Source organism: Mesoplodon mirus (genome assembly GCF_964341445.2).
Source record: "Mesoplodon mirus genome assembly, chromosome: 16".
NCBI lineage: Eukaryota > Metazoa > Chordata > Mammalia > Artiodactyla > Ziphiidae > Mesoplodon > Mesoplodon mirus.
This window is the reverse complement of record NC_138992.1, coordinates 12790720-12806467: the sequence shown is the minus strand read 5'-3', so window position 1 is coordinate 12806467 and position 15748 is coordinate 12790720.

The following is a 15748-nucleotide window of genomic DNA, read 5'->3' as shown; positions in this document are numbered from 1 at the left end:
CGTTCAAGGTAATTATTGATATGTATGCTTTTATGACCATTTTCTTAATCATTTTGTGTTTGTTTTTGTATGTCCTTTTCTTCTCTTGTGTTTCCCACTTAGAGAAGTTCCTTTAGCATTTGTTGTAGAGCTGGTTTGGTGGTGCTGAATTCTCTTAGTTTTTGCTTGTCTGTAAAGCTTTTGATTTCTCCATCAAATCTGAATGAGATCCTTGCCAGGTAGAGTAATCCTGGTTGTAGGTTCTTCCCTTTCATCACTTTAAGTATATCATGCCACTCCCATCTGGCTTGTAGAGTTTCTGCTGAGAAATCAGCTGTTAACCTTATGGGAGTTCCCTTGTATGTTTTTTGCCATTTTTACCTTGCTGCTTTCAATAATTTTTCTTTGTCTTTAATGTTTGCCAATTTGATTAGTATGTGTCTCGGCGTGTTTCTCCTTGGGTGTATCCTGAATGGGACTCTCTGTGCTCCTGGACTTGGGTTGCTATTTCCTTTCCCACGTTAGGGAAGTTTTCAACTATAATCTCTTTAAATATTTTCTCGGGTCCTTTCTCTCTCTCTTCTCCTTCTGGGACCCCATAATGCGAATGTTGTTGTGTTTAATGTCGTCCCAGAGGTCTCTTAGGCTGTCTTCATTTCTTTTCATTCTTTTTTCTTTATTCTGTGCCACAGCAGTGAATTCCACCATTCTGTCTTCCAGGTCACTTATCCGTTCTTTTGCCTCAGTTATTCTGCTATTGATTCCTTCTATTGTAGTTTTCATTTCAGTTATTGTATTCTTCATCTCTGTTTGTTTGTTGTTTAATTCTTCTAGGTCTTTGTTAAACATTTGTTGCACCTTCTTGATCTTTGCCTCCATTCTTTTTCCGAGGTCCTGGATCATGTTCACTATCATTATTCTTAATTCTTTTTCTGGAAGGTTGCTTGTCTCCCTTCATTTAGTTGTTTTTCTGGGGTTTTATCTTGTTCCTTCATCTGGTACATAGCCCTCTGCCTTTTCATCTTGTCTATCTTTCTGTGAATGTAGCTTTGTTCCACAGGCTGCAGGATTGTACTTTTTCTTGTTTCTGCTGTCTGACCTCTGGTGGATGAGACTAGCTAAGAGGCTTGTGCGGGTTTCCTGATGGGAGGGACTGGTGGTGGGTAGAGCTGGCTGTTGATCTGGTGGGCCGAACTCAGTAAAACTTTAATCTGCTTGTCTGCTGATGGGTGGGGTGGGTTCCCTCCCTGTTGGTTGTTTGGCTTGAGGTGATCCAACACTGGAGCCTCCCCAGGTTCTTTGGTGGGGCTAATGGTGGACTCCGGGTGGGCTCAAGCCAAGGAGTACTTCCCAGAACTGTTACCAGTGTCCTTGTCCTCATGGTGAGCCATAGCATTCCCCCCCCCCGCCTCTGCAGGAGACCCTCCAACACTAGCAGGTAGGTCTAGTTAAGTCTCCTATGGGGTCACTGCTCCTTCCCCTGATCCTTATGTGCACACTACTTTGTGTGTGCCCTCCAAGAGTGGAGTCTCTGTTTCCCCCAGTCCTGTCAGTCTTGCAATCAAATCCCACTAGGCTTTAAAGTCTGATTCTCTAGGAATTCCTCCTCCCATTGCCAGACCTCCAGGTTGGGAATCCTGACATGGGGCTCAGAACCTTCACTCCAGTGGGTGGATTTCTGTGTTATAAATGTTCTCCAGTTTGTGAGTCACCCACCCAGCAGTTATGGGATTTGATTTTATTGTGATTGAGCCCCTCCTACCATCTCATTGTGGCTTTTCCTTTGTGTTTGGATGTGGGGTATCTTTTTTTTGTGAGTTCCAGTGTCTTCCTGTCAATGATTGTTCAGCAGTTAGCTGTGAGTCTAGTGTTCTCGCAAGAGGGAGTGAGTGCACATCCTTCTACTCTGCCATCTTGAACCAATCTCAGCATTATCTTTTTTAACCCTCATAACCATCCCATGTGGTAGGTGCTATAATTTTTGCTATTTTGCAGATATGAACATTCAGTTTTCTCGTGAAAAGCCCCTAGAATTTAGTGCCTCCAGTATGGCCCTGTGATATCAGGAAATTTAAGTAATTTACCCAAAGCCATGTAGTTAGCAAGTAGTGCAGCTGAGGTTCAAATCCAAGTCAGTCCAACTCAAAAGCGAGTGCTCTTAACCATTGTGCAATCCTGCCTCATTTTCAAGCTGTTAGGAGGTAACCATAGCATAGACAAGGAACCCAGCACCTGGGCAGAATAAGAAGTTTCAAGCAGTCTGGGAAGGGGGAGGGATGTGGAAAAGGGAGAGGAGTACATGGGTAGAAAGTGGTGAACTTCATGCAGAAAAATTTTAAAACCACCGGGGCATCAAAGAGATGTGTCATCTCTTCCTGGAAATAGCTCATAGCTTCCTGAGGGCCCCACCCAAAGACCACATTTAACCTCCTCCTGTATTTCATCTACACCTGCAGGTTGCCTCCTACCTTTCTCTTACCACACCTTAATTAAGTCATTTCTGTCCTACCAATGATAGCCATGCCAACACGACAACTAGGTTACTTAGGAAAACCCTAGAACTTAGTGCCTCCAGTGTGGTCCTGCAATACCAGGCTTTATCTACCGTGATACTGCTCTGGTCCAAACCACCACCTTCTCACTCCTGATCTCTGCAATCATTGCCTAACAGGTCTTCCTCTGTTTACACTAGTCTTCGTCCAATCTGTTCTCTAACCTGCAGTCAACATGAGCTTTCCAAAGCTTTAATATGATCATCTTTCTGCTTGTATAATAAATAAGTAAATGAATATCCATCTACTCCAAGAAGGTATGGCTTTACAAGACTAGTGTTGTGGACCAGTGTGCCCCGCAATGCATAGCAGAGTCTGACTCATAGAACATGCTCAATAAACATTGTTGTTGATGAATAAATGGAATAGGGAATAAATGAATGAATGATTAGGGTAGCTCACTGATTGTGGGATGAGGATCATAGGATGTGTGGTGAAAGGGTTCGGAAGCAGGGCATTCTGCCTGGTTAATTTTCACCAAAGAAGATCATGGGGGAAGAACAAATAAATATCCCAGTTTCAAAGACCTCAGATTAGATTCTGGGTAGAAGAGTGGGACAGAGCTGAGGGAACAATCTGGAGTTCAAAAGTAGGGCACATGTGGAGCTCTTGGTGCCTTATGTGAAGCTGTTGGAGCCTGTGAACTTTCTCCAGTCTCTAATGAGGACTGACTTTAGAAACAGGGAGGAGGGGGTGTCCAGTGGAGTGTCGGGTGGCCCCAAGCAGCTGAGGAAGCTGAGCAGTGCAGAGTCTGGGATAGGCAAGGCTTCTGCGTATATGGAAGGCATTTCCAAGTTGGCTTTGGTTTTCTCACATGGGTAGTTAGGAGGACTGTTAGTCCATGTGGAACCCCATGGCTGGCCTGAATGTGAGCCCAAGCCTGCTACAGAGGCACTGTGCTTTCCAAGATGTTTTATTACCATGCAGGCACAACTCTAGGGCCACATTCTGCTGACCCATCTGAAATGCAAATAGAAAGAGCCTGCTTCGCTTCAGCTATTGCCTTACCTCCAAGTCTGCAAGAAGTCCATCAATAATGACTTCAGTTAAGACACTAGATTCCAAGGGGCTGAATCTGAAAAGATGCCTTGATATAAAAAGGGAAAGTAAATGGAGGGTGGAGGGCATGTCATTTAAATTTCAGAGAACTTAAACAATAAGACGCCTATACTACATGTCTGAGAGGCAGTGCGATGGGGGAGGAAAGAAACAGAGTTAAGGACTCTGGTTCAAGCCTCAGCTCTGGTACCTAAAGACTGTGGGATTTTGAGATGGTACTTAAGGTCTCTGAGCCTCTTTCACCCAAAAAACACATTGTTTCCTGTGTACCTCTTAAACTTAATTACAAGGTTAAAAACAAAACACTTACATGGTACTTTATGAAGTACTTATCACATGTACTTGTTGATTTAATCCTCTGAATAATCCCATAAAATGGGAATTATTATTATCATCTTTATTCTATGGATGAGAAAAGTGAAGGCTTGCAAGTGTAGGTGCCTGCCTCAGGTCCTGCACGGCCACTGGAGATGTCTGTGGTATTCTGGCGATCCAATCACTCAAACTTCCTCCCTTCAGAGTTCTCTACTGTGGAAGCCATGCCTCAGGGATCATGAGCTAAACAGAAAATACACCAACACTCTACACATAACCAGACAAATGTCTAATCTTTCTCAATGTGGAACTCTCTAGTAAGAAATTGCAGGAAAGCCTGAGTCCTACTCCATTTCTCAGACCAAGAAAGATGTATGCACAAGGACCCATGACAAAAGACTAACAAGGGTCTGGGTTGTTCCAAGCTGCTTTGATGCTCTGAACTCTTAGTAAAGTGAATGGAGTTGCAGGACCTCTGCAGCCCTTTTCATTACGTTACATTTTGTTCCCAAATGTGTTTTTTGCCATCAAACCACAGAGGATAGCTGCAAAAGAGTAGAGGAGGAGCACACACACACAAAAATACATCTCGTGGGGCTTCATCCTAAAGAAAGAATGCAGGAGAGATACTCACACTTGGGTAGCTAACCTTTCATCAGCCACTGATGCCATTCAGTGATGAGCCTGACACTCAGTAAGGCCAGGGCCATGGTGAGGTGAGCAGTGTCCCCACGGGGCAAAATTTAAGGAGTCACAAACCCTCAGATTCCTGCAGCTGCAGGGTCAACACCTGAGAGTGAATGCCTCCAGAAATCTTGCAGTCCACAAGCCTCTCTTGCCTCTCCCTAGTCCTGGCTCTGCCACTCTGGCCCGTGAAATCAAACCATTTACATCAGTAAGTTAACTTATTAGCTCTCTTCTTGTGGGGGATCTAAGTGAGAAGAGAGGTGGGAATCTGTATCTCCCCACAATGCTAAGATGTGTCTTCTTGTTGTCTTCCATTTACTATTCCTCTAGACTTTCAGTCATTCTCAAATTTTAATATTGCATATGGGTTACCTGGGGATCTTGTTAAATCATATTCTGATTACGCAGATCTGGGATAGAGTAGGGCCTAAGATTCTGAATTTCTAACGGCCTCCCAGGCAATGTTTATTTGTGTCAGTCCGCTTACTACTCTCTGAACGGCAAGCCCTAGAAGTGATGGGTCTCAAGCTCAAGTGCTCACCCATACTAGTTATCTCAGTTCTACAACATAGTCAGCACAAAGCAAGAAGAACAGAACAACTGCAGGGCGTGGAAGCAGGAACTCAAAAGCCTGAAGGAGTAAAAAAAAACATAGGCCAGTGGATATTTGCAGAAATAAGGTAAGGACCTAAGATTCAGGTGCTTGAGACAAGGTCTGATTAAACCCATAAATGTGTGTTTGTTTCAGACTGTTTCCTTTCCAAACTGCTTCCTTCCACGTCCAACCATTCTGTCCTTAAGGAGACTAATTATCTCATAGTAAGACTCAATGGCCAATTGAACCATTCAGGCACTTTTGCACACCCATTAACTCTGCAGAATCCATGGCAATTTATGTACAAAAATAGAGTAAAATAGTTAACTGCCATTTTCAAAAATGACGGTAACTTTAGGTACAAAGATATATGCTATTAAAATGCAGTAGTTTCATTGCATGTATATCTTCTTATTCAAAATAGCTTATTTTCACAAAATGCTATACTGGGCATCCTAGAAGGAGATAATATATACATACACATTGTAATTTCTAAAGTCAAAGAGAGTCCTTGGACAATAGATAAGAAATGTAAATTTTTTGGGCTTCCCTGGTGGCACAGTGGTTGGGGGTCTGCCTGCTAATGCGGGGGACACGGGTTCGAGCCCTGGTCTGGGGGGATCCCACGTGCCGCGGAGCAGCTGGGCCCGTGAGCCACAACTGCTGAGCCTGCGCGTCTGGAGCCTGTGCTCTGCAGCAGGAGAGGCCGCCATGGTGAGAGGCCCGCGTGCCGTGATGAAGAGTGGCCCCCGCTTGCCACAACTGGAGAAAGCCCTCACGCAGAAACGAAGACACAACGCAGCAAAGGTGAATTAATTAATTAATTAAAAAAAATTTAAAGGAAAAAAAAAGAAATGTAAATTTTTAAAAATAATCTCATATCAACAAAAAAAGGATGGCATACCTGTTGTGTGAAAGCATGTGGAACGTGGTAAACTGTGTCTGATAAAAAGTATCTCTTCTCCCACTTCTATCTATTTACTTCTGTATCCCAGTGTCCCAGTAAAACATCTCGTATATAGTAGGTAATTCATTTACATTTTAACATATGAATAAATTATTTTAAAAGAACAAAGCAATGAAGACACCGTGGTACCAGGTGATGGTTCCACTCTGGAGCAATATGTTAGCCAGGACTAGGGGGAAGGAAAGGCAAGGTAAAACCCTGAGAAGCAGGGTCTGGAAGAACTGAGCAGGGAAAAGTTTTCAACTTGGACATTTAGGGCAGAATTCTAAGCTTGGTGAACTAAAATTCAGCACAGGAAGTATGAGGGGAGCCCAATTATTCTGGCTGGGAATATAGAGGGAGTTTAAGGAAGCTTTCAGTGCAGTCAGCATTCCATCGTTTAGGGTCCACACCAGGTTCACCAGGAGGTGGCCATAGGCAGGAAAACCATTCCTGACCTCAGCTGAAGTCAGGCTAAGGTTCCATGTCAACAGCCTAACTTTGTCAAGATGGCCTCAGGAACTGTTGTTTTTTTCCTTATCACTACCTATAACTTCCTATACATTTCACTTCCTCCAGCCACTAGAACATGAGCTCCAAGAGGACAAGGACTCTTGTCTGTTTCATTTACTCTTAGGTACCGAGCATCAAGAGGGGTGCCTGTAACAGAATAGATACTCAATAAATATTTATTGCATGAATACATAATGGTTGAGAAAATGAATACAGTAACAGGTAACAAATGAATGCATGAGTGAATTGGATAGACAGAGGCTTCAATGGAGGATTGCAGTACCTAACTCTGCATCAGGAATTGACCAAAGTAGAGTGCCATGATGTGGTCCTGGCCTCAGAAGAGATTACAAACCAACCAAAGAAGATGGCAGAAACATAAGAAGGGTTACATAAAGATACAAGGATCAAGTAACAGAGTAACAGTTTTAGAAAATGATAAACACTTTAGCATCTTAAATCAGGTTATTTAATTGGATAATGAATGCAGAAAATGAAAGAAAAGAGTTGTGTGGAGTGGCCGCTGCAGAATTTTTAGAGATGGGGTTTGATATCGCTTTTTTTAAATTTCCATGGGTCTTTGGGATCTTTTCCCACAAAGATCAAATCCACAAATATCTATTATCTAATAATGCTATCAATCTCAGTTTAAAGCTTGCGTGAAAATGCCATTTAAAAGGCTATCTTAAAAGTTCTATGACTAAGCCAGTTTAGGCTGAACAGATTCCTGAGGTTCACAGATTCTTTAAAGGAATGGGAAATGATTTCAAGGATCAGGGGAGCTCAAGATAGAAAGAGAAATAGTATTGCTAGCAGCGCCATCTCCCTGAGTCCAGTTCTCCTTGCTTTTGGTTGTGTAGGCTTCAGAAGTTACACATAAAGTTGCTCAACTTTGCTCCATGTGGATAGCTTGGGCTAAGTGGCCCTCCCATGTTTTTCTAAATGTATAAAAGAAGATATGATTAGTTTTCACAGGCAGCAATTAGCATGAAGTGGCTCTGTTGGTCAGAATACTCAGTCACCTTGGAAGTAAAAATGTTGCATGTTCAGCTCAGATATGGAGCATTCTAGCTCATATAAATGCACTGTTTCAGTTTGCTGTGACCCCTTACAAGTGTCCTGGCATTGGTGATATCAAATGGAGGGAGGGAGAATCATTGAGATTCCTTTCTTCAGAAGGTATCTGCATAGAGGGAGATATAAAGGCATTATCAATTCCTCTTTATGGACAACAAGATGTTTTAAAAGTAATTTCTAAGTTGCTTCTTAGTAAAGCCATTAAGTCAAAGATAATCTGTCAAAAGTTCAAGGTGATGTTAAAGTCAAGCTCATGTGACAGAGGAGAATCACTGTACATAGCTTTCAAGTCACACGGAGCTAATGGCTACATCATCATGATGTCCCCCTTTTCCATGGGTAAGAAAGAAAGTGTCTTTTTTATGATTAAGAAGAATCAGTCATGAGGACTCAGTATATCCAGAAATAACACAAAGTGATGTTATTGTTCTATTTCTTCTATGTGGAAAGAATGAAAGATAACTTATGAGGAGGTAACATTGATAGAAATAATTTCATTAGCAGGCTGTGGGGAAACAGCTACATTAATAATTCATTAATTGGAAATACTCATCGCTAGAATGTTTGAGAATCCATGTGAATGAATTTTAATATCAAGTTCATCTGAAGTTTCATAGCAGTGCTCCATCTCATAAAGCTACAGCAAAATTTGGCTATAGAGCACAGAAATGAGCATGCATGGTTATGCTATGACTAATTAATAGGGAATATTGAAGAAAGTACTGACTTTTGCCTTCAATTTTAATTTTTCTAAAAGCATTCACACATGTAGACCTGTAAAGTTTCACATTCATGTACAATTATTTATGGACACCCATACATATCATCTTTATAATTATTAAAACTAAAATTAACTATACAAGTTCAGTTGTACTGTTAAAGTTTACATTTTGAATTTTAAATGCTAGTAAGGGAAAAGGTGTATCAACTTTTCCAAATAACCATGAATGAGTGAATGTATGAATGAACAATTGATCACAAGTGAGGCCCCATTGCCACCTGGTGGCAGCATACCCTAATTGAAGAATTAGTTTTTTAGTGAAATCGAGAAACCTAAACATAGAGACAGAAATCACATCGCATGAGATAACACAAGTGAAATATTAGAGGATCACAAGCCCATGTAATTTAAATATGATACTTATTTTTCATTTTCTATCTCAAGTGAGGAGGAAACACAACTCCCTGGTCTTGGGTACAAGGCTGGTTTCCCTTAAGCTATATCGAAAGTGTTCACTTAATGAGCCACAAAGCCATTTTACCTATAAGGTGGCCCCAGGCCTATTCAGCTGCCATATTGACTAAAAGGTTTTAGTATGAAATAACTGCTAAACCAGCAGTGTTCTAGGAATAACTACTTTGACCCTTCGAAAATCTCTGTAGTTCAATGGATTCGTGCACATACTTATTTACAAAAGGTTATTTTATTTCACTAATCCCATTATCCATGCCACAATTCAGACCAATTATATCGTTATCTCTGGAGATAAAAACAGGCATCAATATTTTTGATAAAGCTTCCCAGTGGTTTCAATGTGCAGCCAATGTTGAGAATCATTGAACTGTAGTAAAGAGAAGATTGAAACATGGGCCATGGAAAAATGATGTTACTGTTTAAAGTTAAGCAGATCTTCAGCAAAACTAAATATAAAATTAAAATGCATATAAAAAATGCAGCAAAAACCCAAAATGCCATTGGTAATTGTCCTCCAAAATTCTTCCGAAACTATGAAGAGTAATGGAAAGTAGAATATTGTTAATTGACAACTTCTGTGCAGGTACTTTCTATATACATTTCATTTAATCTTCACCCAAATGAGAGGTAGACTTTATTATCCCTATGCTCCTCACAGTTTCAAAAACTGAAGCAGAAGTAGATTTATTAACACAAGATCATGCAAGTTGTAAATAGCATAACATGGATTTAAACTTAAGACTGTCTGATTCCAAATCCCATGCGTAATTCCATGACACCTTGTTGAGTTTGAATTAAGAAACAGAATAGCCAGCAGACTTCCAAGAGTCTCCTTTGATTCATTATCATCTTCTTCTTGAGCCTCACAAACCACTAGAGACAAAGCTTTAATGGATTTAGAGACTCAGCTCAGTAATTCATCTGGGTTTTCCTGTGTCTCTTCTACCTGTTTACCAGCCAACTGAGTTGAGGGAACTCTAGTTCAAATGCGAAGAAGGCAGTGGCTGCCAGCTGATCAGGAGATGAATCAAAGACAGATTTTCAGTGGGAAACTTTTGTAGAAATAATGACTTTTTCGGCTATAGATAGACCCTCCCCCCACCCAAACTGAGGTGGGTGAAGTGTCTGATCTACCGTGCCCTCTATTTTCAGACTCTGTACAACCCTCTGAACTTGCCCAGACATATGGGCTATTTCACTTTCTCCTACTGTGTAGCTTGATGATCCAATCAGTCAAGAAAAAAGTAAGACCTACTGAGCTTCTGCTATGGGTATTCCATATAGATCCCTGCCACGATGAGTTTGCAGTCTAGTAAATGAAAAAAGCCATGCATGGGCATAAATCTAACCATTTCAATTCCTTGCTTAAAATCCCTCAAGTAACTTTTCTTTGCTTTCAAGATAAAAATAGAGATTTTTGACAGGTTCTAAAAGACTCTGCTTGATTTGAACCTTGTCTATCCCTCCAAAATCTTCTGTCTTGTCTTTGCCTAAAAGTGCTTTCTTCCCTCTGCTAGACTTGTGCACACCCTCTACCTCTGCCTAGAATTCAGTCCTAGCCTCCAAACTACAGCTGGTGTGTTAGTAACTTATTGCCATGGAACAAACCACCCTCAAAATTAGTATCTGAAAATCACAGCCATTTTACTAGCTCATGATTCTGTGGTCAACAGTTTGGGCTGGAATCTTCTGCTAGTATCAGTCAGAGTTACTTTTGATACTGTAGGTCTCTGGCATCTGGACCAGGGCTGGATGATGACCTTGTTCACAGTTGGCACAGTATGTCAGCTGGTGGGGCTCAGGGGACACGGCAGGGAGAGCTTATCTTCACTGGCCTCTCATCCTCCAGTAGGCAAGACTGGCTTCTTCAACTGGCAATCTCAGGGATGCATTCCAAGAAAGCAAAAGCAGAGCCTTTACTTCTTCCATGGTCTGTTGGATACAGGAAGTCAAAGTCCAGCTGAGATTCAATCGGTAGGGAAACCGATTCTACCTCTTGATCAGAGAAGCTGACCATGTTTTATCTACCACCGCTGACTGATGAAGGCTCATATTTCCTTCAGACTTCAGTTCTCATTTTCCTTCTACAGGAAAACATTACTCTGAATCACTGGATATAATCAGATTCTCCGTTACATGCTTTCAAATCATTCTGGATTTTTTTTTCTTGTAGCATTTATCTCATTTTATAAGCAAATATTTATTTGTATGGTTATTTGATGATATCTGGATTCTGTCCACAACTGTGACCTCCATGAGGGCAGGGACAGCATCTGGGTCCTCAGTGTTTACCACAAAGCCAGGCCCAAGGTTACCATTCGATAAGTGCTTGTTGACTTAACACGAGCATGTGAAAGTCAGTTGAGAGTAAAGTGGTTTAGAAGGAAGAGTACCACTTCCTAGCTGTAAGAATGTCATCAAGTTACATAACGATGTTGCACTCAGTTTTCACATCAGCAAGCTGTGCATATGCATAGTTGGTGCCAATAAATGCCTTTGAAAGAAATAGGAGACTAATGACTTAATTTTTAGTGAAAAACAAGTATGCATTTCATCCTCATATATTTTTTAGTACATAAAAAATCACAGAGAAATGGAATTATTAACTCCTATATTGATTAATTAATATCAGCACATTTTAAAATACTGCTGTAACTAATCGTGTGCTGTTATTGTATATATAAATAAGGGCAGATGTAGATGGTAAAGAAAGATAGAAACCTTACGTCAACCACTGAAAGAGTCTTTGTAACTCTCAGATGTCTCTTTTTTTTTTTTTTCTTTAAGCAGGTAGAGAGAATTTCCCAGGCTAATCTACAGCTTTGTCAAAAATACACATGATTTGTCAGTTAAGCCCCTGATATTTTTAGTTCTGGAAAATCTGTCAAAATGACCAGAAAGTCTCACATTTTACAGAGTATAAGATACAAAACCATGGGGGTAGACTGAAATGAAACACAGTCATTAGCAGTTAAGTTTGAGGTTACCTGCTCTTTAAAAAAAGAAACAAACCTGTTTCTTCTGTTTTTCCAGTGCTGTCAGCCATCAGGGGCCCCTCTTTACTTTGTACTCTCTGAGAATCAGAAGTATGCCTACCCATTTCTGGTTTCCTGCCATCATTTTTAACATTTGGATTTTACGTATTTGGGGTTATCACCCCAGTAACCTCTTCAGTGAAATTGACCTTCATAAATCAAAAATACTCTAATTTCAGAAATTCAATGCTCCGTGGGTTACAAATGACTGACCAGCATGCTGTTTCCACCAGGGCAGATGACGTCTCTTGTAAATCCTGAAACATGAGTAGTTTATTCCTCTCTCACATGCTCTCTTTTTAACTTCCCCTAACCCAAGATGTGTAAAAAATGACTTTCTCAAAAGTACTGTGAAAGAAAGAGGTTTCAAAAAGCATGAGAGAGTTATACCAAAGAGAAATCTTTCACACTAAAGGTTTAACCTATCTCTGGGCAATAGGCTACCATAATTTCAGCATTATTTGGGTCTGATATGCATTAGTTTAGGCTAGACTGTGATAACAAGTAGCTACAAATTTGGAATGGCTCAACAAAAATCTTTACTGTATCATTATGTAACAGTCCAGGGAGGTGACAAAGTGTGTGTTGTGGTGGGGTGTTCTGCTCCACAGTCATGCAGGAATCCAAGCTGGTAGTAGTTCTGCCATCTTGAATATGTAGCTTCCAAAGTCACTCTCGAGGTTGCCATCACAACCAGCCAGAAGAGAAAAAGGAATAAAGAAGAATGCATGGGAGTGGCCCACATCACATCCATTCACATTTTGTTGGCAAAGCTCAATCTCACAGCCACAACTATCTGTAAGAGAAGCTGGGTGATGCCATGTATATATATGAAGAAACAAGAGGAAGATGCACTTTGGAAAACAGTATCTGACACAAGATGTTGACACAAGAAAAAAATCAAAGCTTTCAATATGAGAACATTGTTCTTCAATATTATTTCCCATTACTTCTCAAAGTGACCCTTATCTCACCCCCTAGACCAGATTTCAGCCTGACTGTCCTCCACAATAAGGTATTCTTTTCAGTCTTCCTGTGTCCAGCTTTTCCATCTCTCCAATGTATACTGTGCACAGTGGTCAGAGTCACTTTTCTAATACATAAATGCAATCCTCTTCAACTCTTATTCTTTACTCGCTCTCAGTTACTCCCTAGATAAAATGATGCGGTCATGGTATGCAGGCTCCTTCTCAACCCCGTCCTTAGGCTGTATGATGTAAAGGTTGGGAACACAAATTCTGCACCCAGACGGCCTGGATTTGACTTTTCTGTGCTACTTACTGGTTGTGTTAACCTTGAGCAAGACTAAATGTCTCTCAGAGTTCTTTCCTTATCTCTAAAATGGGGATGATGTTAATGTCTACCTCACTGAGTTATTGTGAATTTTAATTGATTCATATATGTAAAGCACTCAAAATAACAAACACTTGTCTGAATTATTGTTAATTAATACCTCCCATAATTCTATCCAATGTACACCCCGATTCAGCTATACAGAGCATCAAGAAGAGGAGCATCATCAGCAAGGGTAATAATCCCACAAACAGTGCTTCCTATGTGCCAGGAACTGTTCTAAACATTCGGCATTGATTTTCTTCTCCAAACTATCCTATTATCCTCATTTAACAAATGAGGAAATTGAGGCACAGAAAGGTTAAGTAACTTTTCCAAGGTCAAATAGCTTGCTGGTGGCAGGGCAGAGTTTCAATCCAGATAGTCTGGCTTTTAGTTATTATACTGTGACTTTGCTCTTTTGTACGTGTTATTTTCTGTATGCCTTCTAGTCTTCATGGCTAATCCAGATTTATCCATCAAGACCTGGTTCAATGTCACCTCTCATTTGAAGCCTTCCCTTATTCCTTCAAATTCAGTTAATCACTCTTGGCTTTACTCTGCTGATGTATATTGGTTCAGAATTTACTCTGGGATATCAGTTTATATATGTCTCTCCCACTAGCCTAGTTTTTTTTTTTAACCATTTATCTTGTAACTTTAGTGCCAAGATGAGTACTTATTTCCCTCAATCCCAATACTTGCTTATGCAAAAATTCCCAACTTTCTCCCTTTTTCATTAATCTTACTTATTGTATCAGTCAGGTTCCCATCAGGAAACACAACAGACTCAAATTGGGATAATTTCAAGAGGGTTTACATTTAGAATCTAATTACAAATATGTGTGTGGGGGGAGGGGGGACTTCCCTGGTGGTCCAGTGGTTAAGACTTCGCCTTCCAATGCAGGGGGTGCTGGTTCGATACCTGGTCAGGGAGATAAGATCCCACATGGCTCGCAGCCCCCCCAACAAAAAAACATAAAACAGAAGCAATATTGTAACAAATTCAATAAAGACTTTAAAAATGGTCCACATCAAAAAAGAATCTTTAAAAAACAAAACAAATGAAAAAACCCAAATATGTGGGGGGGGGCATAAGGGAATGACAAGAAATAATACAGATATTCAAGCTAGGAATAGTGGAGCTGTTACCATCCTGTGATACTTTTTCCATCAAGAAGTGGAGCTTAATTATCGTCCCCCTTGAGCATGGGCTAAACATACTGAGTCATGTCTAATGAATAGAATAAAGTGGAAGTGACATGTTTGACTTCTGAGTTTAAGTTTTACAAAACATTGTGGCTTAATCTTTGCTTTCTCTCTTGGAACACTTACCCTGAGAAAAGTCAACAGCCATGTCATAAGAATGCTCAAGCACCCCTGTGGAGTGGACCAGGTGAAGAGGAGCTGAGGCTTCCTGCCAACAGCCAGCAAGGAACTGAGAACTCCAGCCAGCAGTCATGTGAATGAACTATCTTAGAAGTGGATCATGCAGCCCTAGATAAGCCTGCAGACGACTACAAGACCACTCGACATCTTGACTGGAACCTTATGAGAGACGCTGAGCCAGAAACACCCAATGGGAAAAACACAGCTTCTTATGTCTAAAATGGGGATAATATGAATATCTACCTCACTGAGTTATTGTGAAGTTAATTGACTTTATATATGTACAGCACTTAGGATAGCAAACACTTGCCTGAACTGTTACTATTCTGTAGCCTTACCTTCCATGATTCTATTAAAGCACGTGCCAGCTCAGCTAAACACGGCATCAAGATCAGCGCCAGTAACATCAAAGATAACAGTCACTTGTACAGAGCTTCCTATGTGCCAGGAACCATGAGGTAATAAACCTTTTGTTTTAAGCCACTGAAGTTTGGGGTAATTTGTCACACAGCAGTAGATAAGGTAATGAATGGTCATGTCCAATTTGTGTAACCTCTCTGTGCCTAAGTTTCTTGCAGCCTCTGATTCTTCATTTATAAAATAGAGATAATATCCATTTCACCAAATGATTGTGAGAATTACATTAAATTATTACCTTAGACTAAATCACACATTAGAAGGGATATGAAAGTGTTTGACTCAGTGCCCAGTACTTAGAAAGTATTTAGTAGACAATTACATCTTCCTTCTCCTGGAATAAATCACTGCAGGTCTCCTCTTACTACAAGCTTGGGTTTCTAGTAATCAAGATGGTTTCTTTAATGGATTCTTATACTTAATAATCAGCCCCTATATAGGGTCTCTACCTGAGGACCTTGAGAAAAAATGATTGTCTAGACTAATGCTAAGCATGCCTGAACAGCTTCCGAAGGAAGCTCTCTCCAGTTCTCAGGGTCACACCCAGAATTTTTAATGTCCCATTTCTGACAAACCATTTCAAACTGCAGTAAGTGCAGTGAGAAGGTATAGGGACTTGGTACATTGGTAACAAAGGAAATGCAATGAAAATATGCA